The sequence below is a fragment of the Pezoporus occidentalis genome, unplaced genomic scaffold (genome assembly GCF_034315485.1).
Source record: "Pezoporus occidentalis ecotype Australia unplaced genomic scaffold, CSIRO_AGI_Poc_V1 ctg12, whole genome shotgun sequence".
NCBI classification, from domain to species: domain Eukaryota; kingdom Metazoa; phylum Chordata; class Aves; order Psittaciformes; family Psittacidae; genus Pezoporus; species Pezoporus occidentalis.
The window spans coordinates 8,795,282-8,821,127 of record NW_026912994.1 but is presented as its reverse complement, the minus strand read 5'-3'; the positions used below and the strand labels follow the sequence as shown (position 1 = coordinate 8,821,127).

The following is a 25,846-nucleotide window of genomic DNA, read 5'->3' as shown; positions in this document are numbered from 1 at the left end:
TAAATAATGTTACCCAGATTAGACTGGATCCTGTCTTCACATAGTTATCTGACAAGATTAATATAGAAACGTCAATGCCTGTTTTCCTTCAGCTTTCCCTTTGCTGCAGCTCATAGTAACTTCCAATCCAGATCATGAAAAGTAATGTCAAAGGGATTAAGTGTATCTAAATAATTTCCTCAACTTAGTTTTCAACACCAGCCTGTATCACCTTCAAATTCTGGAATGTCTCCACTTATTGTCCTGTGATTTCAGCCAGTAGCAGAGAAGAAAGAGCAAAGTCTCTTAACCCCCCCTTCCTCCCTACTCTCTTCCTTTCCATCAGTCAGCAGGAAAAAAGCACAGGTGTGTTTCCAAAGCTGGGATGTCTGCTTAGACCATATGAGAGCAGAAAGCTCAAGAGCAGAGTCCACTTCATTCTTACAGTTTAGTTGCTTTTGCGTTCCTCAAGTGATTCTTGTTTTCCTGAATCATTCATTCTTTCCTCAGAGGAAAAGAAGTTTAAAGAAAAAAAGATTATTTTAGTCTGCTGGCACTAAACCCCTTCAGTCAAGTTAATTATAACAGTTGCACCAACCTGTGGAGCAAGTAAAAAAAAGCCAAAGGAGAACAGCATTCAGCCAAGATAAAAAAGGGACCAGGAGATGAACTTGTCTTCAGTTTCTCACTCATGTACTTTGATTTACCACTCTTCTCAGGCATTCTAAGTTTTCTAGGCAGCTGTGCTCACATATCCTGACAGTCTTGCTAATTCTACCAACTCAGTGATATCTGTTTGAAGATTTTATCACCAACTTAATCAGATCTGAGCACTCACAACTTATTATAAAAATATCCAGAGTTGTTACTATGAGTGTGTAACAGATATGCACATTCAATCATATTTATTAATGTAGCCTATATACTTAAACATGCATGCATGTGCACACATACACATACATACAAATGTATATGTTTAATCTCTTCAAAGACAATGAATCTACAAATGCAAGGCTGGTCCTTGCGCAAAGTGCAGAGAAAAAGATACATTTAAAAAAATTAAAAAAAAAAAATTCTTGTGACATTGAAATAGAAAATTCAGTCATTTGTTTGTAAGAGTCTGTACCACTACTTATTTGAAAAACACACAGTGTGCCAGAACAAACCAAAATCTTGCTACTTCTGTTGGGATAATGCTAGCCACACCAAAAAGACATTTGCATCTTAACAGCTACTTTGGTGCCACAGCTGAGTGCAGATAATAGCCCAGCTGGTATGTTTTCATGTACCAAATCAAAAAAATTCTATGGGTATGTGAGGAAAGCATAATTCTTACATTGATTAGCTAAACTGGCTTTGCTGCACTAGGGATGTCAACAATAAAACTTCCAATATAAAAGCATAATCAAGCCCCAGCTAGTTAGCGGTATATCAGTCACTGCCTTGTCTTCTGGTGTCTTCTCATCGTTGCATCAAAAATTGTGATGAAATGACAAAAGGCTTGTCTTAGAATCACCACATTAGACCACTTCCATTATGGTTTAGTCCATTGTAGGTCCACAAATTAAGTGTCATTCTGTTCCCATAAGAAAAGAGCAATAACACAGTGAATCTGGAACAAATCTTACCTTGCTGCCATAGATATGTAAAGCAAAAGGTGAGAAGGAATGTCAGTTACAGCAGAAGCATTGAAGCAGGTGCAGAGAGGAGGGACTGGAGACCCACCGAAGTGATTAAGTTTGAGGGTTGTCTGACATCTTTATCTGTCCACAAAGTGGATGATAGTTTCTGAAACAAGCATACTGGTTTACCTTTGTAGTCAACGGAAATTTAATCAGTATCACCCACAGATGATAAATAAAAAACTCATTTGCTTCTGCTGATTTTGGTGACCAATTATCTGCAGAGACAAAAGGGATCCTAATGTGCCTAGCTCTGTTACAGGCACATACTCTTGGTCAGATGAAGCCCACCTGTAGTAAATGTTTTGTTGATGTTATAAAATGCACAAAATACCCCTTTCCATCTCTTTCTGCTGGAAGCTCATCTACTCCATGCTTTGACAGGCCATATCCATTCAGATTCACAAAACATAGCAGGCATATAAGCATCTGCTCTGCTCATACCTGAAAGATTTAAGTTGTAATTAAGATTAAATGTGGTACGTTTGCAGCAGCAGTGATTTGAGGCCCCAGATGCTAAAATGAGAATGGGAGTGGGAGACCTGCCTACTTTTCAATGTGCTCTACTCTCACACTGTATCATGTCTCTCATCACTTTTGTAAGTACTTACCCAGCTTGTATTGGGAGCACAACATTTATTTACTCATAGAGCTCCAAAAAAAAAAAATAGGTGAGATATTCTCCTGGATAAATGCTTCTAGATGAAAGAGAATTGAAATCTATTTGGCAAGAGGGGAGGAAAGATTATTTGTGGTTTTGCTGGCTGGAATGCAGTGATCTCTTCCTCTGCTGCAGAGAAAGAAAAAAAAATATTGTTTGTCCTGGAAATTTTTCATACTTGTACTAAAATTCAAACTCTCTTACAAAAAAAATGCCCACCAAAATAATAGAATAAAAGGTTTAATGAATACAGTTGTCTATAGGAAATAATATAGCAATGTTTAATTAATATCTGTTACTCTTCAGAGTCAACACAAATCCTTTTTTTTCCTTTGCTGTGAGAAGGTAACACTTTTTTGTCATAACTTACTCCAGACTCTTATATCATAACAGCAGCAGAGTATCTCCTGAAAGAAAGCTCAGCATTATGTGAAGAGTGATAAACTTCTCAGAAGGTGTTTACAAATGCATTCAGTGAAACAGAATTTTAATGGATTGTGCCACATAATCTTGCAGTTAATGAGCTGTAAAAGCCTTTGTCAATTACAGTGACTTGAAACTAACTCTTTTGGATTCCAGATCAATAATAGGACTTTTCTTCTGCATATTTCTACTTTTTAAAGGAAAATTGGGATCGAAGAAAAATAAAAGGTATCTTTGTCATGTTAGGCATCTCAGAAAAGTTCCTCATTGTAATAACAGAACTATCTATATCATTATTTGTAAAATCATCTCTCAGCTGCAGTAAAAGAAACAAGCCTTCCAAGATGAAATGCCATCATTGCCGGTGGCAAAACCAGAAGAGACTAATGACTTTAGTAATAACTAGTGACTTTTTACAAGTGTTATATTAAATTCAACTATTCTGCATGACCTCCTAGAAAACAAAAATTATCCTGCTCTGCCTTTACTATCATAGAATCATAGATTAGTTAGGGTTGGAAAGGACCTTAAGATCATCTAGTTCCAACACCCCTGCCATGGGCAGGGACAGCTCACACTAAACCGTGCCACCCAAGGCTCTGTCCAACTTGGCCTTGAGCACCGCCAGGGATGGAGCATTCACAACCTCCCTGGGCAACCCATTCCAGTGCCTCACCACCCTAACAGGAAAGAATTTCTTCCTTATATCCAATCTAAACTTCCCCTGTTTAAGTTTTAACCCGTTACCCCTTGTCCTATCACTACAGTCCCTAATGAAGAGTCCCTCTCCAGCATCCCTATAGCCCCCCTTCAGATACTGGAAGGCTGCTATGAGGTCTCCATGCTGCCTTCTCTTCTCCAGGCTGAACAATCCCAACTTTGTCAGCCTGTCTTCATACAGGAGGTGCTCCAGTCCCCTGATCATCCTCATGGCCCTCCTCTGGACTTGTTCCAACAACTCCATGTTCTTTTTATGTTGAGGACACCAGAACTGCACACAATACTCCAGGTGAGGTCTCACAAGAGCAGAGTAGAGGGGCAGGATCACCTCCTTCGACCTGCTGGTCGCGCTCCTTTTGATGCAGCCCAGGATACGGTTGGCTTTCTGGGCTGCGAGTGCACACTGAAGCTGGCTCATGTTCATTTCCTCATCAATCAACACCCCCAAGTCCTTCTCTGCAGGGCTGCTCTGAATCTCTTCTCTGCCCAACCTGTGGCTGTGGCTGGGATTGCTCCAACTCACGTGTAGGACCTTGCACTTGGCTTGGTTAAACGTAATAAGGTTGGCATCAGCCCACCTCACGAGTGTGTCAAGGTCCCTCTGGATGGCATTCCTTCCCTCCAGCGTATCAACTGAACCACACAGCTTGGTGTCATTGACAAACTTGCTGAGGGCGCACTCAATCCCACTGTCCATGTCAGCGACAAAGATGTTGAACAAGACTGGTACCAACACCGATCCCTGAGGGACACCACTCTTTACTGGTCTCCAGCTGGAAACTGAGCCACTGAACACAGATCTTTTCGTTCGGCCATCCAACCAGTTCTTTATCCAGCGAATGTTCCACCTATCAGATTGATGTCTCTCCAATTTAGAGACAAGGATGTCATGTGGGACAGTGTCAAATGCTTTGCACAAGTCCAGGTAAATGACATCAGCTGCTCTGCCCTGTCCATCAGTTCTGTAGCCCCATCATAGAAGGCCACCAAATTGGTCAGGCAGGATTTCCCCTGGAAGGCTGGGTTCATCAGCTCCTTCAGGACCCATGGATGGATTTTATCAGGTCCCACGGACTTGTGTACGTTCAAGTTCTTAAGATGGTCTTGAACCAGATCCTGTCCTACAGTGGGCCCAAAGTCTTCATTCTCACCGTCCCTGCATCTGCCTTCCAAGACTTGGGTGGCCGGGTCAGAGCCTTTGTCAGTGAGGACCGAGGCAAAGAAGTCATTCAGAACCTCAGCCTTCTCCAAATCCTGTGTAGCCACTTCTGAGAGCTTCCAGAGAGGGCCCACATTGTCCCTAGTGTGTCATTTATTCACAATGTCCCTATCGAATCCCTTGCTGTTATCCTTAACATCCCTAGCCAAGTTTAATTCTAACTGGACTTTAGCTTTCCTAACCTGGTCCCTAGCTTCCCAGACAACATCCCTGTACTCTTCCCAGGCCACTTGTCCTTGCTTCCACCTTTTATGTGTCTTTTTTTTTCTTCGATGTTTCCTCAGCAACTCCTTATCTATCCAAGGAAGTCTCCTGGCCCTCCTGCTGCACTTCCTTCTATCCACCATAATTACTCTGCTGTTAGAAAGTGAACACCTTAAAACTCTCTGAAAGATCAGTTTATGTGTCTTATTTTAAGCAAAGGATCTGCACATGTCATTGGTTGTTTTTTTTTAGGTGAGGTCCCTATTCCTGTCAGGAGCATAACATTATAACACATCAGAACTGCCATAATTCCCAATGATAATTAAATATTGTGACCAAATAGTTCCTGTGACTCTCTATCCAGCTACTAAAATGTTCTTCTAAAAACCAAAGATTTGGCTGAATATTTTAATGTCTTCAAAACCTAAAGGAGATGGGACCAGCATTTATCAAAGAAAAATATGGAAGACGGTTTTATTGCCTGTAATCTCCAATTTATGATGTGAAGTTTCCTTAGTATGATTCTACTTTTTCCTTCTGTAAAGATTTTTTTTCTCTTACTCATGCCTCAGTGTGGAGGATCCAGTAACAGAGGAACCACATAAAAAGTAATTTCAAGTAAAAGCCTTATAAAATGTGAAAAATTAAAGCTGTGCTCAGATCCCATTAAGAAAAGAAATTGCCTTGAGGCATCCACTAAATATGTGAAATCCATTTCTGCTGAAGGTCTTCAGAGTTTATTCCTCTTTTACAAATGCAATTTCCAGGACAAGTTGAACGTTTAAACAAAGCAAAGCAGGGTCTTTTCCCAGTTAGCTCCTCTTTTTCTTGATTGCTGCCAGGTCACCAAGTGCAAATTTACACGAGTCTCGCATTACATAAATCTCAACCATGAGCCTTTGAGGGCATTTCTGCTTGGGAAGACTGTAAACCAGAAAATGTTCTCAGTATGGAGGGTTTATGGTTGTTGTTATTATTAGTATTTATTTTGCTCAGCTTCATTCAGGAAGCTACAGAAGGCTGTGGGCTTAACATCTCCTTTACTTAAATGGTTAGTTTAAGTTCTCCCAGTTGTCCAGCTCCCTGGAGTGCCAGCACTTCACATATTTCTAGTAGAGTGCCCTGATTCATCTCCAGCTCTACAACCCCACATAGAAGACTAAGGGAGCAGAAAATAACGAGACGGGAGCAGCCACCAAGCAGGATGTTTTGTCCACCAGAAAAAAAATCCATCACCACTACCGGCTTATTTTCCCATGATCCATGCAGAGATGCATCTGTCATGCACTGTGAGGACCGTAGCCACCTCGGAGGGGCTGTGAGGAGGCAGCAGTCCTTCAGCCTTGCTGTTGAAGAGAAGCTCTTCATCCAGACAGCAAAGCACTCTTTAGCCTCCTTATTTGAACCATCCTCAGAAGCCCTGCTTTCTCCAGGAGCTATGAAACCAGATGCTGGTGACAGTGTCTGGATGCAAATTCTTGGCAACACAAGCCAATGGATCAGGCACTTTTAAACAGACACAAAACAATACAGTAATGATCCCATGTTGACTTTAGATCATCTGTATTTACTCTGTTTTTTACAATTACCTTGTAAAACTCGGTGTATCTTGGGACAGAAGAGCAGGTGGGAAATCACAGTTTCTCCTCTTCCAGAAATGAGATATTGTTGTCTGTTGAGGAAACAGACTTTGTCTCCTTCTCAGCTCTAGCCAGTTTACTCTCCAGTAGCTAAGGCTCCATCTCATTCTCAAAGCAATTGTTTTCTGCCCATCCACCTCGTGAGACAGCAGACCCAGCCTGCTTTGTCCTGCAGAATAAAAGATACCTTGAGTGCTGCAAAAGACTTCAGTGGTGAGTACCAGCAAGCTGTCTGCAAGTGCTCTAGAAGTCATGTGAGTATTCGATTGTACAAAATACCCAGAGAGGAAGAAGCGCTTTTTTTTCCTATGTAGTTTTTTTGCTTAGTCATGATTTCATAGTCATGTCTGGAGACGAGAAGAAATAGCATCTCTGAAGGTTACTGGGGAGACTCTTCTAAAGAATGTAACAAGCAAAGTGACTGCAAGCCTGATGAAAATTCAAAAGGTTTCTAATCCAGCTAAGATATATGAAAGAAGCCCCTACCCTCTGGCATATATATTATTGGTTGCTATTTCTCAAATGGAAATATATGGTAATATTTAAGCCTACTGGCACAAAGCCTGTCCTTCAGAAGCTGTATGCCAGCTTCCATGAGCTTATTGCAATGTAAACTGCTAAATTGTTTCAGCCTCTAGACATGGGTGTTGTCTTTTACCATCCTGCTTCCAATGCAAACATCTAAATGAGATGCTTCATTTCATACTTGAAAGGAAATTGGGGGGGGGGGGGGGAGGGAAAGCCTTTCTAGATGTATTGGCACTGTTTTAAAATAATGAATAGGTCAGTTCTGAAAATAGGTCAGACTGAAAACTGCTGATGCAGTACCACAAATCCAACTACTGAGCGTCAACAAATTACCAGTACTGATAACTCCTTTGCAACATATTACTTGCCTAATACTGTCCCTGTTCACAGCTTCTGAATAGTTAATTATAATGTGATTCTTTCAATAAAATTTTTTAATTTCCTTCTTGCTGGAACTACTGGACCCTGGTCTGACAGTGCTCTAGTTTCTTAATTTTACATGCGTTTCTTGGGCCTCAGGATTTTATAATATACACGAAAATTAACAAATACCTATATGCTTTAACTGCCTGCTGAACATTTACTTTTCCCTCTAGCTATTTCTCAGTTCATTGACTCTTCTATTTACCAGAAGATACCAGTAATTATTGTGTATATTTTTTATTATTAAAAAATTATAAAATTAATAGCACATCTCAAAATACAGCATAGTTCTGTAAAATTCCTATGGATTTATATCACCATTACTGACTAATTGATACATTCTTGGTAAGATGAGTAAATATACTCATTGATGTTTGTCTATAAAACAGCTTCTATACCATTAATGGAAGGTGCATTTTAATTAAGACAAAGAAAAATATTTCTGAGAGACACCCACATTTTGGCATCAGTTACAGATGAGCAATCCTATCAAAGGGTATTGAATTTCACTTATGCTACTGAGGAGAGGTTCATCCCCTATAATTACACTTTAGAAATTATGTTCGTTGAAAAATCTAAAATGAGAGCAGGCAAAACACTTGAAACTTAGTTCAGCTTCCGCAGTAGAGTTGAATGCTCTGGTGTTTAAGGTAGCAACCTAGGATTTGAGATTTTCAGCTTCAAGTCTTTATTTCCTTATGAGTTTCTGCTGTGTGATCTTCAATGAATCATTCAGCACCTCTAGATCATTCAGTCTCTTTGAGATATTGCAGAATTTAATACCTGCTGTTTTGAGGGGAAGTTAAGATCTGAAAGATCTAAGACATTGTCTCTCTGTGCCTCAGTTGACCTGCAGCGAGAGAGGTGTTGCAAGGGTAAGAGCCTTATTTGCTTAGGTATTACAGTCATGAAAGCTGATATACATCATACTGAAAATCTGCTTTAATTTCATTAAATTTAATTTTACTAAAATTTAATTTTACTAAAATCCTAATTTTTACTAAAACCCTAATTTTTGCATATGAGGTATTTAATATTTGGCAGAACTTATTAGGACTTTGATGATTTCCTGAAATATGGTTTGCTTATTATTTTGTATTCTGGCTTTCAATAAAGCATTAACTAAGAGCAACAAAATGCCTTACTTTTTTACCAGATTGACTCATTTCTCTCTTTTGCTGTGAAGATGAAAATGGTTGAGAGGGACTGTTACTTGTAGCCCTTTAAAATTACCTGTCAGTGTTCAAATGGTGATGGTCACTCTTCTTCATGGCCTTAAGTATTCGTTTTCCAACATCATTCTCCCTTCACTCACCACCGTTTTACCTCTCATACTTTATATATCTGTAGCATTGTCTCTTTTTTTTATCTTTGCCTCCCCTCCTTCTCCCACTACCCAACTCTCTTTGTCAGATCCTGTGTTAGATAGGGGAACAAGGAATTTGGACCAGAATAGGTAGTACAATTGCTGCAGATGAAGCTGCTTAAGACTTTTGCTGGTAGCCTGAAGAAGATCCCACATGAGGAAGTTTCAGTAATTTTTAACACAGGGTAGAATAAAAATGTGCTGAAGGAGTCTCTCTTGCATACTCAGAACTGCCTCCTGACTTTCATAACTCCTCTTGCTATGTCGCCATCTCCACCTCACCCCTACTCCCTGCCCTTCACCTCCCTGTTGATCTCCTCTCCCCTGCAAATCCTCTCTTCTACATGAGAATCTCTCATATGGCCTTTCTCAGCCAACATTATGCACAGTGGTCTCCCCCGTCATCTACTCCTGCTCAGGAAAATCACACCACCCTCCTCTTGACAGCCTTCACTGTCAGGTTTAGTTGCCTCGCCGATAAAACAAGCCACCTCCAAAGTGAATCCTTTCTGGCAACATTCCCTTTAAGGATAATAATTAGGAGCCTGCATTTCAGGGGCCAAATCAGCAAAATTAAAGGAACAAAGCTGCCTCCCCCATAAGGGAATGTTGCTCTGCTTTCATTGCATGGAAAACAAACTTGGAATAGCTCCTTTTTTCTCAGTAGACACATCTTAAATTAATAATAAAAATGAAAGTGATAGTAATAAAGTAACTGTGTATATTAGATAGAGTCAATGACATAAAACCATTGTTGTAACTATAGACCTGGTATCTTTCCCTGGCCCACAACACAGGCAGAAGGCATAAAAAATCTCTGTGTTAAGAGACTTCCCCTCAGTTCATTACTGTGTTTCACTCCTTCCCTGTCCTCTTGGAATATGTAGATTTTAGCCCCAGGGAGAAAGTGCCTTGGACACTTTCCACTCTTTTCTTTTTGTGGAAAAAGTCCCCTGAATATGCCATAAGCATGAAGCTGCACAGGGTCAGCATTGCTTGTGGCACCTGCTAGAAAATTAATTTAGTTTCATTTGTAAGAGATTAGGCACCTGCTACTTTGGAAGTCAATCTGTTCACACAAAACCATAGACTAACTTGAGCAACATATCACCCATATTATATGGAGAGTCACCTCATGGAGGAAATTTCAACATTTAAAAAGAAATTAAATCAGAATTATAATCCATCAAAATTGGTGCAGCACAAAATGGAATAACGTTTGAATCCCTCTGTGCCAGAAAACCCAGGTACCCTCAGGGATGTATTACAGCTAAGTATTAATTGGTGAAAGTCTGGGAGAAATGTTTGTAATTGCAGAAGCCATTTGCTTAGAGGATGGCTGATTTGTATAGTCACATTGCTTAAGCATTTTGTAAATTACATTACTTATTTTACTATTTAAATTACTTTTAATTATTCTTAAGTGCAATGACTTTGCACAGGGTGCATCATCATATTTATTTGTACCAGTAAGCATTCATCAGTTGAATAAGGACAAAGCAGAATAAAGAAAAGCAGGACATTTCTCTTTCACTTTAATATTCTCTTTTCTAGCCTGTCAGCTGAAAAAAAGAAGACTTTTACCCATTTTCTTTCATAACTCCTAATGTTACTCATCTGAATATTACTAAGTTGATTTTGATTATTCCTCTTTATGAGATGGAAATTGTCTCAGCCTGTGTGATCATTCTGATGTCTTTAAATATACCCTCTAATTTTCACAGTTTTACTGGTTTACAGATATCTCTGCAGTTGCCGAAATTCAATTGGGTGACACCACACCCACAGATAGCAAGGCACTTTAGAGCATATTAGTAAAACTAGGAAAAAAGAAGGATGAAAGTAACATTCTTCCCCAGTTTAGAGATAAAAAAATGAAATACAACATAATTCAGTTGCAACACTAGCCCAAAAAATAATTCCAGATCTCTGAAATCCTAACTAAATGTACCATGCCTATTGCACTGATGCTGGGTTCACTAAGGATTTCTAGATTCTACTGTGCTTCAGTAACAATAGATTTCCAAACAGTCAGCTTTTTATTGTGCTATGGTAGCAAGGATTTAAAAGTAGCCAGAAACTAGAGGCAAATAAATGACATTCCAGCTATGCTGCTGCCATATATTTTTTTATCATCATTACTCTTTATTTAAAACTCATCTTTGACATTGTGTCACTTTGAAGCTCACTATCATGTACACAACCTAATCAGCTATATTCCTGTCCTCCTCTTGTTTGCCTAACTCTATCTTAAAAAGTTCTTTGCCTTCCAGTTCTTCCATCCATAGAAAGAGATTATTACCTGCTTACCTTCTATCTGTAAGTCCTGCGTTTCACTGTCTTTTTGCTTAGCACCATACTTCAGGATGATAATATCTGCTAAAACAAATTTAATTACCATTCTGTGCCACATTTATCAAACATACTAGAATAATATAGATCTCATTCAGGAAATGTTTATTGTAGGTTTTTATCCAATGTCTCCATCTATATGTGACCTGAATGCAAAATATTTAGAGACTGACACACACACCCCAACAACAAACAGGCAAAATATGTCCTCGTGTCCCCAGATCCCAGGAGGCTCCCAGTGTTCCCTTCTTACATAAAGAACTTATTGTGCATGTCCTTAAGGATCTTTGACCCGTGAGAATCAAGGCTGAATATCCACATATACTACAAGAAAGGATGACAACTTTACATAGCTGTCTCCTTTCTTTTCTGTTCCCTCTGCTCTGTTACAAGAAGCTGCTTCTCTCTATGTCCAAAGTGTTTCCTCACTTATCCCTTTCATACCTAGTCTCTTATTCCCTCCCAAAATGTCATTTCCAGCTTCCAACCAGCTCCTAATGCTAGTGCTCAACAGTTACTTGCTCAATGATCAGACCAGCATTTTCCTGTTTTCTCTCACACTGTGCCTTAGGCTTTGAGGGAATACTCTCAGAATACCCCCAAATCCAAGTATTAGTTCTCTCTCAGTTCTTGCCTTTTGCACAAAAGACAAAAAAGGTTTTGCAAACAAAAGCAGTCCTTCCTGCAGTCCTTCCTGCAGTCCTGGTCCATTGCTCCTTACTGCTGCAATGATATCTATAGAACACAATAATTAAACTTTATAAACAGTCTTTCAATTAAAAAGAGAGGGGTGGGGCCTGACTCAGTTCCCATGAAAGACAATAGGTAGAGATTTGCCTCATTCTCTAGATTAGAAACTGTAATTCTTCATGGTCTTTTCAGAGAGAAAATTATTCTTTCTTTAACTTTCAGAAATAGATGCTACTACAAATTATCATTTTATGTATTATATTAGCACTCCCAAACACACAAGAACTCTGTTGGACCACAAGGCACATATTGCCACACACTAAAAGACAATTTCAGTCCCAAAAGTCTTCAAATTTTAATAGGCAAAATTGAAACCAGCAGCAGAAACAAGCACTGAGAGCCACAGTGAATTGTGCCTTGTGCCATTCACCTTGCACCTCCCCTATATCCTTCATGTGGTACTACAGCAGTCTCTGTGGGATTTATACAAAGTTCAGAAGGGGTTGCTTTGAAAACTGCACACATTTATAAATTAAAACCTCGTTTTTCTATCCCACAGTGTTTTTGCCTGAAGGCCCTCATCAGCTTCAGCTGTGAGCCTCCACACAGTCCTCTCAGCTCTCACTGGGGCTACCTGCAGGAGCAGGGTTTGTTAGGACTGTAGTTTAACAGCCTCACACCTATGATTTGATGAGGTTTCCTCACTATTTAACGAAAATAATGTAGCATTTAAGAAGTGCCATGGGTTTTAAAATTAATTGAAAGCTCTTAATTGAAATGCACAAAGATGACATATTCATTCATTTGTATTTTACCAGAAAAATTAACTGCACATGGAATTAATTTATGGAACTTTGTTTACATCTAAGTATAAATAAAAATGAAAAATAAGTGACATGTCAGAGAAATGTGGAGAAAAAAATCTGTGTGGGAAAATATATGTGCCTGCCAAGAATCTATTAGTGCAATTTCAGCATCAGGTAGTAATCTGATTATTTTCAGAACACAGTAAGTGTGATATAGTACCCATTCCATTGTGGTTTGTTACCAAATTGTAAGTGTTTTCCACTTGGTGTGTCCATGTGTGTATTCTTTAATATACTTTTGGTTTTCACGAAGTGTAGAAGTGTCCTAATTCGGAAGTGTCTACTAACGGCTACAGTTGGTGTCCAATTCCACCACCCCCACTTGGTTGGAGGATGAAGGTGCTGGGAGATGTTAATATGAAACATGCTGAAGGAATTACTATAAATTGGTAAGAAAGGCAACGGCTGTTCTTTCAAATCCACATTTTACAGCTGCAGAAGAGAGAGAGAGATGCTGAAAGCCTCGGGATCAGAGGGGAAGGCTGTGGAGAACATAATCCTTCTCTCTCTAGATGCTCTGAATCCCAATCTGCTGCCCGTAATTCTTGTTATTTAATATCAAGTTAAAGAGAACTGCTTTCAGGCTGGAAATGCCTCTGAGCACTATCACAAGCTGTAATGATTCCCACCTTCGCTCTGCCCCGTCCTGCATTTTGAGATCAGTAGCTATGAGAAACATTTTACCCATTGCTCAAAGGCAGAAGCTCATGTTTCCTCATTTTTCCTAATTCTGATGCTTCTCAAGGTGGATTTCCTTCAGATTCTTGTGGGTATTAGCTGGTATTTGTTACAGTGCTGACTGAGCAGGAAGAAAGAAAAAGAGAAAGAAACCATGTATGCATACAGAAAAACTGAATTTATTTCAGGGGGAAATCTCCTGATGCCATAATCTCTTGCTAAATTACCTTATAAATCAATTTCTCTTACAATAACAGAAGTCTGAATTTTGTGCGTTATCGGTAGCATTGATTCTAAAAAGGAGGAGTGCAGTTCTTCCTTGCTCTCCCTGACAGCATTCACAATTTGAGGGTGTTTATGGGATGTGCTTGCTAGAGTCAGCTACATGCAAATGTTCTTAGTAGATTTTAACAGAGAATATGAAACACCAAGTAGCAATCTTGATCCTCCAACAATTAAAAAAATAGATAGGCAAATTAAAATATTCTGGAGAAGAATTTGGGTTAAATGCAATCAACATTTGGACAGGTGGGTCAGTTACTTGATTGGTTTGTTTTGGTCAGGGAAAGTGATTTAACTGAGGTGAATTTTATTGTCTTTATGGTACTTGAATATATTCCTTATAATCTAATTTATGGTGGATTATTCTAACAGCTACACATTTGCAATGTGGCACTTTCAGAAGAATGAAGTTTTAAACTCAGAGCAGAGAATTACAAACTTGTTCTGAAAATGATAAAAGTTTGAATAAATGTCATTCATAAATTCAAGTTTGGAAAGCCAAAGGTATCAAAAACCAAAACAATTTGAAATGTGTTTACTATAGTCCTAATAGTGAAAGTTTTCAGGGGATACAGTTTATCTGTCAGTAGTTACGAATATCAGAGTAATCCATCTGTATGAGAGGAAGCCACCCTGCTGCACCCCCAAGCTGAGTACCCTGACACCAGTGGAAGTTTCAGCTCTTTCCTCATCACTCTGCAGCTTTCTCAGTCAGGAAAAGGCACTGGCTTTCTGCCAGGGATGCATTCATCAGTGCTGAACTAATGGATGTCTCTTTCCAGATTTGCTGCTAGATGGCTGCTGATTTTAAAACAGTTAATGTTTTGCCTACTGCCTCAGTTTCACTGACCCTAATATGGGGTTAATAAAGTTAATTTCCCCAGTTGTTAATTTCCTGCTTATTTGCCTTGAAATCTTCAGGTAGTAAGCACTGTTAAAGTTCAGTGCTATGATTCAGAGCGGCAAGAGCCACCAAGGGAGCCTCAAGTCCTCAATCCCGATTTTCAAGAAGGGGGAAATGGATAACCCAGGGAACTATAGACCAGTCAGTCTCACCTCTGGGCCTGGCAAAACCTTGGAGCAGATTCTCCTGGAAGGCATGCTAAGGCACATGAAAAACAACAAGGTGCTTGGTGACAGCCAGCATGGCTTCACTAAGGGGAAATCCTGCCAAACCAATTTGGTGGCCTTCTATGATGGGGCTACAGAACTGATGGAAAGGGGCAGAGCAGCTGATGTCATCTACCTGGACTTGTGCAAAGCGTTTGACACTGTCCTACATGAAATCCTTGTCTCTGAATTGGAGAGACATCAATTTGATGGATGGACCACTTGGTGGATAAAGAACTGGCTGGATGGCTGCACACAGAGTTGTGGTCAATGGCTCAATGTCCAGCTGGAGACCAGTGGTGTTCCTCAGGGATCGGTGTTGGGACAAGTCTTGTTTAACATCTTTGTCGCTGACATGGACAGTGGGATTGAGTGTGCCCTCAGCAAGTTTGCCGATGCCACCAAGCTGTGTGGTTCGGTTGATACGCTGGAGGGAAGGAATGCCATCCAGAGGGACCTTGACACACTCGTGAGGTGGGCTGATGCCAACCTTATTACGTTTAACCAAGCCAAGTGCAAGGTCCTACACCTGGGTCAGGGCAATCGCAGACATAGCCACAGGTTGGGCAGAGAAGAGATTCAGAGCAGCTGTGAGGAGAAGGACTTGGGGGTGTTGGTTGATGAGAAAATGAACATGAGCCAGCTTCAGTGTGCACTCGCAGCCCAGAAAGCCAACCGTATCCTGGGCTGCATCAAAAGGAGTGTGACCAGCAGGTCGAAGGAGGTGATCCTGCGCCTCTACTCTGCTCTCGTGAGACCTCACCTGGAGTATTGTGTGCAGTTCTGGTGTCCTCAACATAAAAAGAACATGGAGTTGTTGGAACAAGTCCAGAGGAGGGCCATGAGGATGATCAGGGGACTGGAGCACCTCCTGTATGAAGACAGGCTGAGGAAGTTGGGGCTGTTCAGCCTGGAGAAGAGAAGGCTGTGTGGAGACCTCATAGCAGCCTTCCAGTACCTGAAGGGGGCCTATAGGGATGCTGGAGAGGGACTCTTCATTATTGATTGTAGTGACAGGACAAGGAGTAACAGGTTAAAACTTAAACAGGGGAAGTTTAGATTGGATATAAGGAAGAAATTCTTTACTGTGAGGATGGTGAGGCACTGGAACAGGTTGCCCAGGGAAGTTGTGAATGCTCCATCCTTGGTGGTTTTCAAGGCCAGATTGGACGGAGTCCTGGGTGTCGTGGTTTTAGTGTGTGGTATACCTGCCCACAGCAAGGGGGTTGGAACTACGTGACCTTAAGGTCCTTTCTAACTCTAACTATGCTGTGATTCTATGATTCTATGATCTCTGCACTGAATATGTGAGAGCAGCCCTTTGATATCCATTCTCCTGTTCACTGTTTCACCATCCACAAGTATACAGCCGACCAACACAAATATTATGTTTCCGATATAAAGAACCCAGAGTAACCCAGAGTAAATCTATTTATTATTAGATTTTGTTAACAACAAAAACATCCGAATGTGGGAGAGATGAAAAAAATACATTTTCTTGAAATACATTTCAACTATACTTAAAATTTTGGTTGCTTGAGTAGAATTTATTTTTTGGGGGGTTGTTTAATTTCTGAACAGTAAACAACTGTCTAATCTGAATTACGTGTTTAAGCACTTTGCCTAATGAAAGGCTAAGCATGTATGTAAGTGTTTTCCTGAAATTTAGTCTCCAATTTTTATATAAGATCTACATGTTATCTCATTCTTTTTATAAGCTTAAGCTTGGGATTTTTTTCCTTTTTATTTTTTATTTCTAGCATCTAAAACCCAATTTCAGTCTGTATCCTTCTTACCAGGGAATTAAAATATTTCTGTTTCTTGGAAAGTGAGTTTGTTGCAGCCTCTGCCATAAAGCAAATGACAAGTTTGACTCTAAGCTACAGAGTAGCTAATTCAGTTCAATACTAAAAATTAGCAGAGGTCTCTTGGCCAGTGCAGTCAAATAAAAGCTGTGCTCAAAGAAAATCCAGCCCTCCTAATTTTGGGACTTCGATAGGGTCTTTGCTCTCAAAGGCTCAAATAAATAAATAAATGAGGCCAAGGAATTCATTTGAAATATTAATTAAAATGCAAATTAAATCCAGATTGCACAGGCTTTAAAAACTGCTCTCTGAAGTTTCCATGAATATAAAGCCTGTGACAAGCTACTGTTTTAAACGATCTGCATAAACATACATTGTTAAAAAAAACGCTTGACTTGAAAATAACCTTACTAACACCATGAACTGCAAATAATGAGAAACAGTGACAGCTTTCATTACTGACAACGCTTCTTGTCAGTCTTTGCACCATGGCAGGGGTAAGGCAATTTGACGCGTGCTGGCCCACCAGCACTCCTGTCCATCTGTGCAGGTGGCTGGATGCCGGCTCACAAGGTGGCACAGCAGCTCTTGTGGGATGCAGCGTGCCAAGGTGTAACTGCTCTGCAAGAGCTGGCAGTGTGTAACCACCACCAGCCAGGAGGCAGGACAATCCACCTCCCTGGCACCACCACAGCGGCATTTGCAACAAGGCCAGCCACACTCTGGCATTAGAGATTTCTGTTCTCAAGTAACTGAATGAAGAAAATACCTAATTCTTCTCTTTGTCAGTGCAAAGGTGCTCAATGTGACATGCCCTCCTTCTAAGTTAGCCAGCCTTGCAAAAGATGCATCCTGCTATTAACAAGTGCTTCTTTTTCTGCCAAGTTTCACTTTACACCATCACTCAGTGCTGCAGATGAGCTGCTATCGGAGAAGACAAATGAAATAAGGGTATCACCTTGATCAGAGACTAACCCAGGCATCTGGAAATCCTCTCTCCTAACATTATCTTAATGTAAAATGATTGTCAACAGATTACAATCTCAGTTTAATTTGCTGTTAAATTCTCCCCACTCCCAAAAGCAGGCCTTGTGTCTGACCAATAGGCTTTTCATAGTTTGATTGGGCAACTACTTCTGACCCTCTGCCAAGCAATATAACCATGTTAACTGGCCCCAGGAATGGGCTGTGGGATGGCTGGGACTCTGCTGAAATGGGCTACAGCCAAGTCATGCCATCAAGTAACACAATCTCAAAGCACTTTATGAGGAAGATAAATTATGTTCAGGATACATTATAAAGGAGTCTAAGTACCTCACCACGATCTTGGGAACAGCAGACTGTGCAGAAGGAAGCTTGCACAACAAGAGCATCATGAAAGACTCCATAGGGGACAGGAAGATAATGTTTTCAGAACTTCAGTGAAGCCATAATAAATAAAGCATAGGGTCACATGCTGAATGACAAAGTGTCGTAGTTTAAACCCAGTCAGGTAACTCGTTCACTCACTTCCCCCCCTTCTTTCCCTCCCCCTACTCCCGGAGGGACAGAGAGGAGAATCGAAAAGAATGCAACTCCCACGGGTTGAGATAAGAACAGTTTAGTAACTAAGGTATAACACAAATCACTACTGCTACCACCAATGATAATAATGATAAAGGAAATAACAAGGGAAGAGAATACAACACCTCAGCACCAGCCGATCGATAACTTGCCCCCCAGCCCGACCAAGCTGTGACCGATACCTCCTCCAACCCCTCAGTCTCCCAGCCCTTCCGGCTAACTCCCAGTTACATCCTGGGCATGACGTGCTGTGGTATGGAATACCTCTTTGGTCAGTTTGGGTCAGGTGTCCTGTCTCTGCTTCCTCCTGGCTTCCCCTCCTCCCTGGCAGAGCATGAGGCTCACAAAGTCCTTGGCCAAACCAAAACATCACTATCAGCTCTGTTCCCAGGCCGAAAGTCAAAACACAGCACTGCACCAGCTACCAAGAAGGAGAAAAATGACTGCTACTGCTGAACCCAGGACACAAAGCTAATAAGAAATATAAAAATATCTGTATGTCCTCTGTCCTCATCCATCCTGCTTGCAATCAGGCAGGTGCTCAGAGAAATATGAGAAAGTGACTATGGATGGTAAGAGCCTACCAAAAGTGTGAAAGCACTGGGAGCTGAGTTAAGACTACAGGCTGCCCTGTTCTAGCATTTCCTAATTTCTAAATGCAGGACTCTGCAAGCAACAAAAAAAAAAAAAAAATGAATGTGAGTTTGAGGTGCACCAATTAATATATGGAGTTTATAATGTCCTGCTGAGGAAAACTTCTAGGAACACAAGTGTAATACAATTTAGTTTCTGTATCTGGAAGAGTCCATCTCCCTTCGTTTTTTCAGCCACTGAAACAATCAGTGTCCTTGCCTGTATCTTCATGGCATCACCAAGTACTGAGGGATTTCCAAGCTCTCAGTGAGTGATCCAGTGCAACTTCATAGTTCCGTGCAGTGAAATGCAGAAACACTACCAGATGTCTAAAAATACAACCTAGCTGAAAGGCTAATTAAGGCTGTTGAAAGATCTGGCTCAGTGGGCAACACCATCTAGATGTCATTCTCTTGCCTGTAATTTCAGAGCAGTCTTGGTTAAAATAAATTCAGACACCTTGTCACAGAAGTGCTCTGTGTTTTCAGAGCTATCAGCCTTTAATTTCTTTTTCACTTAACTGAAAATAAAATTTCCCCAGAGTGCTTGAGTCTGCTCTTAATTCATGTGCATAGCTCTAATTAATGTTAATTATTTTCATTCACCAAGGGGAGAAGCGTATTACTTCAGATGCCTACTTGGAATATGCTACTTTAGCCCTGTGTGTGTGATTCCAAGAGGGAAAGATGCAGCTGCCTCAAAACACAAATGTCTAGTGCCTGAGCATAATCAGGTGAAGGACAGGGTGTACTACACCACAAATAGCACAGCCAGGCTTCCTGCACCACTCGAATTCTGATTCATAAAGCTTGCAAAACATAGCACAGAGATCATTGCTAGTTCATTTTCCCTCTGCACAGTTGGGCAGGGGAATCATTTCATCAGATGCTTATAATGGTGCCAAATGGGCCTTGAGCCTCAAGTACCACACTGTCTCAGCACAAAAAATAAACAAGCCCTGTCCAGGCTGGAACCACACAAGTCAGTGCTAGATCCAGAAACAAACCCCAGATCTCTAGAGATCTAAGATCAGGTTTTATCTACTGAGCTACACTTCATTTTGTGGCAGGGCTGAAGTCTCCAAGGGATGTCTCTTCCAGCACACTACTGAAACAAAAAAGCAGGACAGGTTTATCCCAATTGAGGAATCTGGCCTATACTCTTTCACTGAAAATAAACTGCAAAACCTGGACACCTTCCATGTTTTTCCCCACATATGCAAATTTATACAAATTCATCAACCTTGCCAGCATCTTTCTGCATGGTTACCCTTTAACTAGGGCTTTATTGGATAACTGTAACTCAATTTGCTGCAGCTGTGTGACCCTGATTTGCTTTTGGAGCAGAGCAAGCTGCGGGAGGAAGAGCCAAGTGGGACCCCCACCTGCCAGGCAGCCAGGAAAGTTAGAATGCACCAATCTGAATGTGCAAAATCTGGCAGGTGGCAAAGATGTGCTGTTTATTTTTCCTAAAGACAAAATTAGCACATTGATAATAATCAAACAGAGCTGTGTGCAATGGGCTTTTTTAATTAACAAATGTCTTCTTACAGGTATGAGCAGGATGCAGGCACTGTCCTCATCCATGCAAGCTGTTGTTGATGTCCCTGGAAAGCTCATATACAAACTGCCTTTGGCTTTCTTTGTCTGCGTTTGTTCTGGGAAGGAGGTGGTTCCTCCTTGCCTGTTTTAATCACGTATTCTTTTTCTGCAGAATGTTGCATTCTTGCTCACACCCAAGAACACAGGTCGTATCTAATGGAATAGATTGCTTTGAAAGATGCAATGGAAAAGTCTTTATTTCAATAGGCACTCACAAAGTACAGTGTTGGGACTGTTCCCTCCTGCTACTTCTAACTATAGTACATCTTTGTATCTCACAACTGCCTGATCGGAACTGGCTTTTTCTTATTAACAGTTATCTGTGGTTTTAATATTTATTAGATAGAAACATCCTTCTCCTTGACTACCTTTATGTAATACAGCAGCTTCACAGGCATGATCATGCTTTTTGCTAACATCCAGCTCTAGGAACCCTAGCAGCAGAAGTTAATAGATTCATTCTAGCTTGGGTACAGTCAGGATAGTCTTCTGCATGTCTCTGCCTCAACCCATACTGATAGCTGAATTATCCATTCAGTGGATAATGGATTATGGTTCTGATTTATCAAGCAATCCTATCACAAGACCAAGTTACCTGCATTTCAGTCATCCAACACTTTCCATCCACTGAGGTCCAAGACCTGAAAACACTAGTGTTTTGCAGCATTTCTCCTGCTGTTACAGAATTACCCCTTCCTTTCTGTGAATATTCTGAAGATTCAGAGTAGAGAGTTCCTAGAGTAAAGTAGCTTTCTGGTGGAGATTACATCAGTATATGTTGTACAGCTACCAAAGCACCATGTGTAAGTCAGTAGTGGGGATACAACTGTTCTTTTGTGGGTTTATATCATGCATTGAAGGACTTGGTACAGTTGCTGAAAGAGTTGCATCAACCTGCCTGTGCCATATTTTTAAGAGGAAAGATGATCATCAGACATGAAACAGAAAATATTTTTTCTGTTGTTTACTGTCCTTCAGAAACAAGGTAGATGAAGAAGAGCAGCAGTAGATGCGTTACACAATTCAGTTGTACAAGTCAGTTCAGACAGTAGCAGATGCTTTCAATTTATCCCTGCTCAAGGGGCACAAAACCACCCATGTCATCACACTGAACTTTCTTGCAACAGAGCCATAAATTTCTAACCCCAACATCTTCTATTTAAAAAAAAAAAAAAAAAAAAGAACTTGAAGGAGAAGGTTTGAGATATGAAATTCAGATTTATCTTCTACTTATTAGAGATCTTCTGTAGAGAGAGGTCCTAACTTAGGACTTGCTAAATTTGCCACCAACTTCTTTGATGTCAAGGATATTCAGATGTTAAGATTTTGCTCTCTTTGATGGAGATAAGGTACAGATGTATTTCTTCAAACTATATGGCTGGTTTTGAAATAAAGTTTCGTGTTTCCTTTCCTTCAACTTTGACTTTTATTCATTCTGGCTTGTTGTGGCAATGGAGGCACGGACTGCAGTTGTGTTGCAACAGAAATCATTTATTGAGTGAGCTTACAGACTTTTATAGACCCCTGCTTAGTGGTTAGTAAGGGTTAGTAGTGGTTACTTCTTTTCCGTCCCTTTCCATCATGAAACAACGTTTCTTCATCAAGCACACACCATGCGCTTTTCCGGCTAATGACATTACTGATCATGTGCCCCTTCAGCCAATCACATTATTGTTCATTCACCTTTGATTGAGCAACTATTTTTAACCAGATATACAAACAGGTTTCTCTGCTACCACTTCTTGCTACATTGTTAGTTCCCATTTTCCTTGAATACACATTCCCATTATCCTTGAACACACATTCTTTGTCTTGTCTTAAGCAACTTCCTGTTTCAGTATTTACATTTCTCAGAAATTATCTCAGTGTTCTGTTTTCAGATCCTCTTGACTCCCATGGTTTGTAGCTGATGAGGGTCAAGATGTCCGAGCGCTTGTCCAGGTCTGTTGGTGCAGCTTCTTGTGCAACATTCCTCACAGTTTGTTCTGCCCTTTGAATTTATTTTTGTTTGTTTGTTTTGTTTGCTTTTTGTGGTTTTGTTTTTTTGGTTTGGTTTGGTTTGTTGTTTTTTTTTTTGGGGGGGGGGGGGGGGATTGTTATTTTTATCAGTACTTGAATCTATTCTATGCAAGTCCAAATAGCCATAATCAGCCCTCAGGAGTTTGCAAGGTGGTCACTACCATGCAGTCAGTGACTAACAACACAGGAGAAAGAAAAGCAACACTTTAATAGTCCTTCAGTAAGAGCATTTCTTTAATTTCTTTAATTAGCTTATGTAATTTTGGGTAGGTAAAAGAAGAAATTTAAATCAGCTCAGGAAGAGGTATGTTCATCTCAGAGATTCTAGGGGTGCTTGAAGAGGTTTGTGGGACTGTAGGAAACCTATCATGGCCTAACATGGGATAGGAGCGCGTTGTCAGATAAATACAGGCACAAACTTGTGAATCAGTAGTGCAGAGTCATTAAGCACATTGGGACAGAGACATAGTCCATGAGATTAATTAGTAGAAGTGTGACAGGAAGGCAGAGAAGGATGTGAATAGATTAACATTGCAACCAAGAAGTGCATACTCTTCGTTGTAACTATTCATTAAAGGGATCTAAGAACAGCAGGTGAAAGGCTAGAAAAGAAGAGATTTTATTTATCCAGGTGCATATGACAAGTTTTCACTGGAGAACTGCAGAATGGGATTTTGAGGAGTCCAGATAGGAGATAAGAAGATAGGACCAAAGCTGAACACCATTCTCACATATAGCCAGAGAAACTTGGAAGCCAGCATTTGTGATAACGAAAACGTGCAAAATGCTGAAGTCCAAAAAGAGATCGGATTTGCCTTGGAGAAGACAAAAACATAGGGCTGGCACTGGACTGAATGGCAAGCAGGGGATGAGGAGCAATTGGCATGGCTGAAAACAGTAGAAACAAAAGGTGACATGATTCTGAAAATTTTAAGTGCTCTTTTAAAAGGGGTTAAAAATAAAGAAGAGGGACATTAAGAAGAGTCAGTAACAGAACAGGAGAAAGTCATGGAGACAAAAACTTTTTTGCATGGAGGCACCATTCTCTGATGCTATTGGAGGCAAAGGAAATGTCGCTGAGGCTGGAGAGAGCTGTTTTTTCATTCATGTGGGATTTTAAAAAACACTGGTAATTGGTAATATGTCCATTATCAGCAATTAAGCTTGGGGCATGGGAATAGGCAAGGAGAAGAAGAGAGGTCCAGAACTGTGCATTTAGCTAATTTTGGTTTTCCATTTGTTGTGGAAGAAACTCTGTTATAAAAGCCTGAAATTACACATGAACACATATGCATGCATAACTTTTAATGCAAAGCCCAGAAAATAGTAAATGCTTCTAGAGATGGATATCAAGGGCTTTGTTTAAGGCATAATCTATATTGCTTTTGAGTTTATGGAGCAAAAAGAGCTGTTGAAATTGAGTGAAAGCTGCAGCCAGACTCTTTAATCAATCTCCAAAGCTGTTTATTGTGAGTGTAGTATAAAGCAATAGAGATTAATGTCAGTTTCTATAAATCACAGCAAAAAGCATCTTCTCTTTCATTGCCAGAGGTATAAATATCTTCATTTTTTCTCAGATTTTGCTGTAACATGCTGGCTGCAGAGGTCCTTCAGGGGAAAAGAACACAAGCACAGTGTCATATGCTTTTAAACAAGTGAATTTAAAAATAACTTGTATGTTTATTTACAGAACTGGAAACTGCTGGACGTTTCTACTAAGCAGCTTTGAAAATCTCAGCCAGTCTACAGAAGAGAACTACCCATTAACTGCAGTTAATCATCTTTCCAGTGCGCATCCCACAGGTTCCAGAGAGTTAATGCAATAGATATATCACCATTTCTTTTCTTTGTGAAAGTAGTGGTCGGGCATCTCTTACAACTACCTTCTTTTCTGCTTGTTTGTTTGGTTTTGGTAGAAAAACCTAATAAAGTATGTGAGGAACAAAACAATTTATAAAAGAATCCAGGAGCATATTCAAAAGAGATTTCTATTCATGTAGCTCCAATCCTATTTTACATTCATTTTTGGCTGCATACTGTAAGAAATTTATTTAAAGCAGACAGAACAGAAAGCCATGGGACAGTTTGTGTTGCAAATCTAAGATACCAAAAAAGAATTACTAAGCAAAGTGCAAAATTATTGCCGTATGAGAATGTCAACATAACATCCATGCTTCTCCACTGCTATCATCAGTCCTGCTCTCTCGTTAGCTGTTGGTTGAACACCTCTATCAATTCCTCACAAGTAAACTGTCCTGATCCTTATGAGTTGCAATGCATCTTACTCAGCTCCACAAACTACCTACCTAGAGAGAGATCCTGCCTTTGTAATTAGGTGGCCAAACCTTAACATACCAAACATGGAGAGACACCCCCTCCTCCAAAAGGAAAGGCACAGTGTCTAAGCTAGGCTGTTCCTCTGAATTACTCATTGAAGGTGTATCTTTTATATACCAGTATTGTACAGGGAATTAATGGAAACTAGCCTTTTGGGCTAAGGATTTCAGTTGTCTAGGGTATTTGAGAGCAAATATTGTGAATGCACAGCATTGAGCACACAGCTCAATCTTCAGGGGTCCTTAAGGAAGATCAACATAGAAGATAAACTCATTCATATAAAAAGTAGGGACAAGTGTCAAAAGACTGCATTGTAACAAACAAAGTGGGCATTCAGGGAAATCATGTCTCAACTGAGGTCACACACCAGCTTGAACTTAGCAAAAGGCCATGGTAAGTTAAGTAGCACACAAATCCTGAGACCTTGGCAAAATGTTCAGTAAAGTGTCATCATACTGAAATCTGTCTCAGAAGATGCTTCCAGAAAAATTTAGAAAATTCTCTTTGCTGAACACAAAGCTGTACATAGTCTGAGAGTAAGAAATACATATTTGGATGTTTACCTTGTTTCCTGAGCTCAAAGGCAGAATAGTAAAGCAAGATTCAGTCACTGCATTTGGAGGAGAGACGGTCCTACAAATCCCCCACTGATTTATCTGAATAGTATTTTGTGTTATCGTTCCTGTTAAATAGTCAAGATCTGTGAATGGAATTCTCCTTGGGATTCAACGCCAAGGAAAATACTAGTTTCAGGACAAAAGAGAAAAAAAAAAATGCAGTTTCAGGACAACTTAAAACTATGGCATAATTCTTTACTGGGTCTTACACTAAAATGCAAAACAATGATAAAGTACTAGAATATTTGGACTGGACTCAGAGATTATTGTTTACTGACTTAATAAAAACTTTCAAAGAAAGAATATTTTCATTCCAAAACCATTTAATAAATGCTAAACTAATAGGTCTATTTTAGTTAATAAAACTTAAGGAACATGGAAGTGGATAAAAGTTCATTAAATAGGTAGAGGCTGACAGTGGATTGGAATACTAATTGAGATTTTTATG

The 25,846-nt window shown here is 40.1% G+C and overlaps 1 long non-coding RNA gene across 1 annotated transcript; it reads right to left on the bottom strand.

Annotated features, from left to right (window-relative positions):
- Positions 1–22,518: 22,518 nt before the first annotated feature.
- Positions 22,519–25,492, bottom strand: LOC134156940 (uncharacterized). Its single transcript, XR_009962138.1, has 2 exons — positions 25,345–25,492; positions 22,519–24,052 (listed from the first exon to the last, which is right to left on the bottom strand). It is a non-coding gene; the product is annotated as an uncharacterized LOC134156940 (long non-coding RNA).
- Between the last annotated feature and the right edge of the window lie 354 nt (positions 25,493–25,846).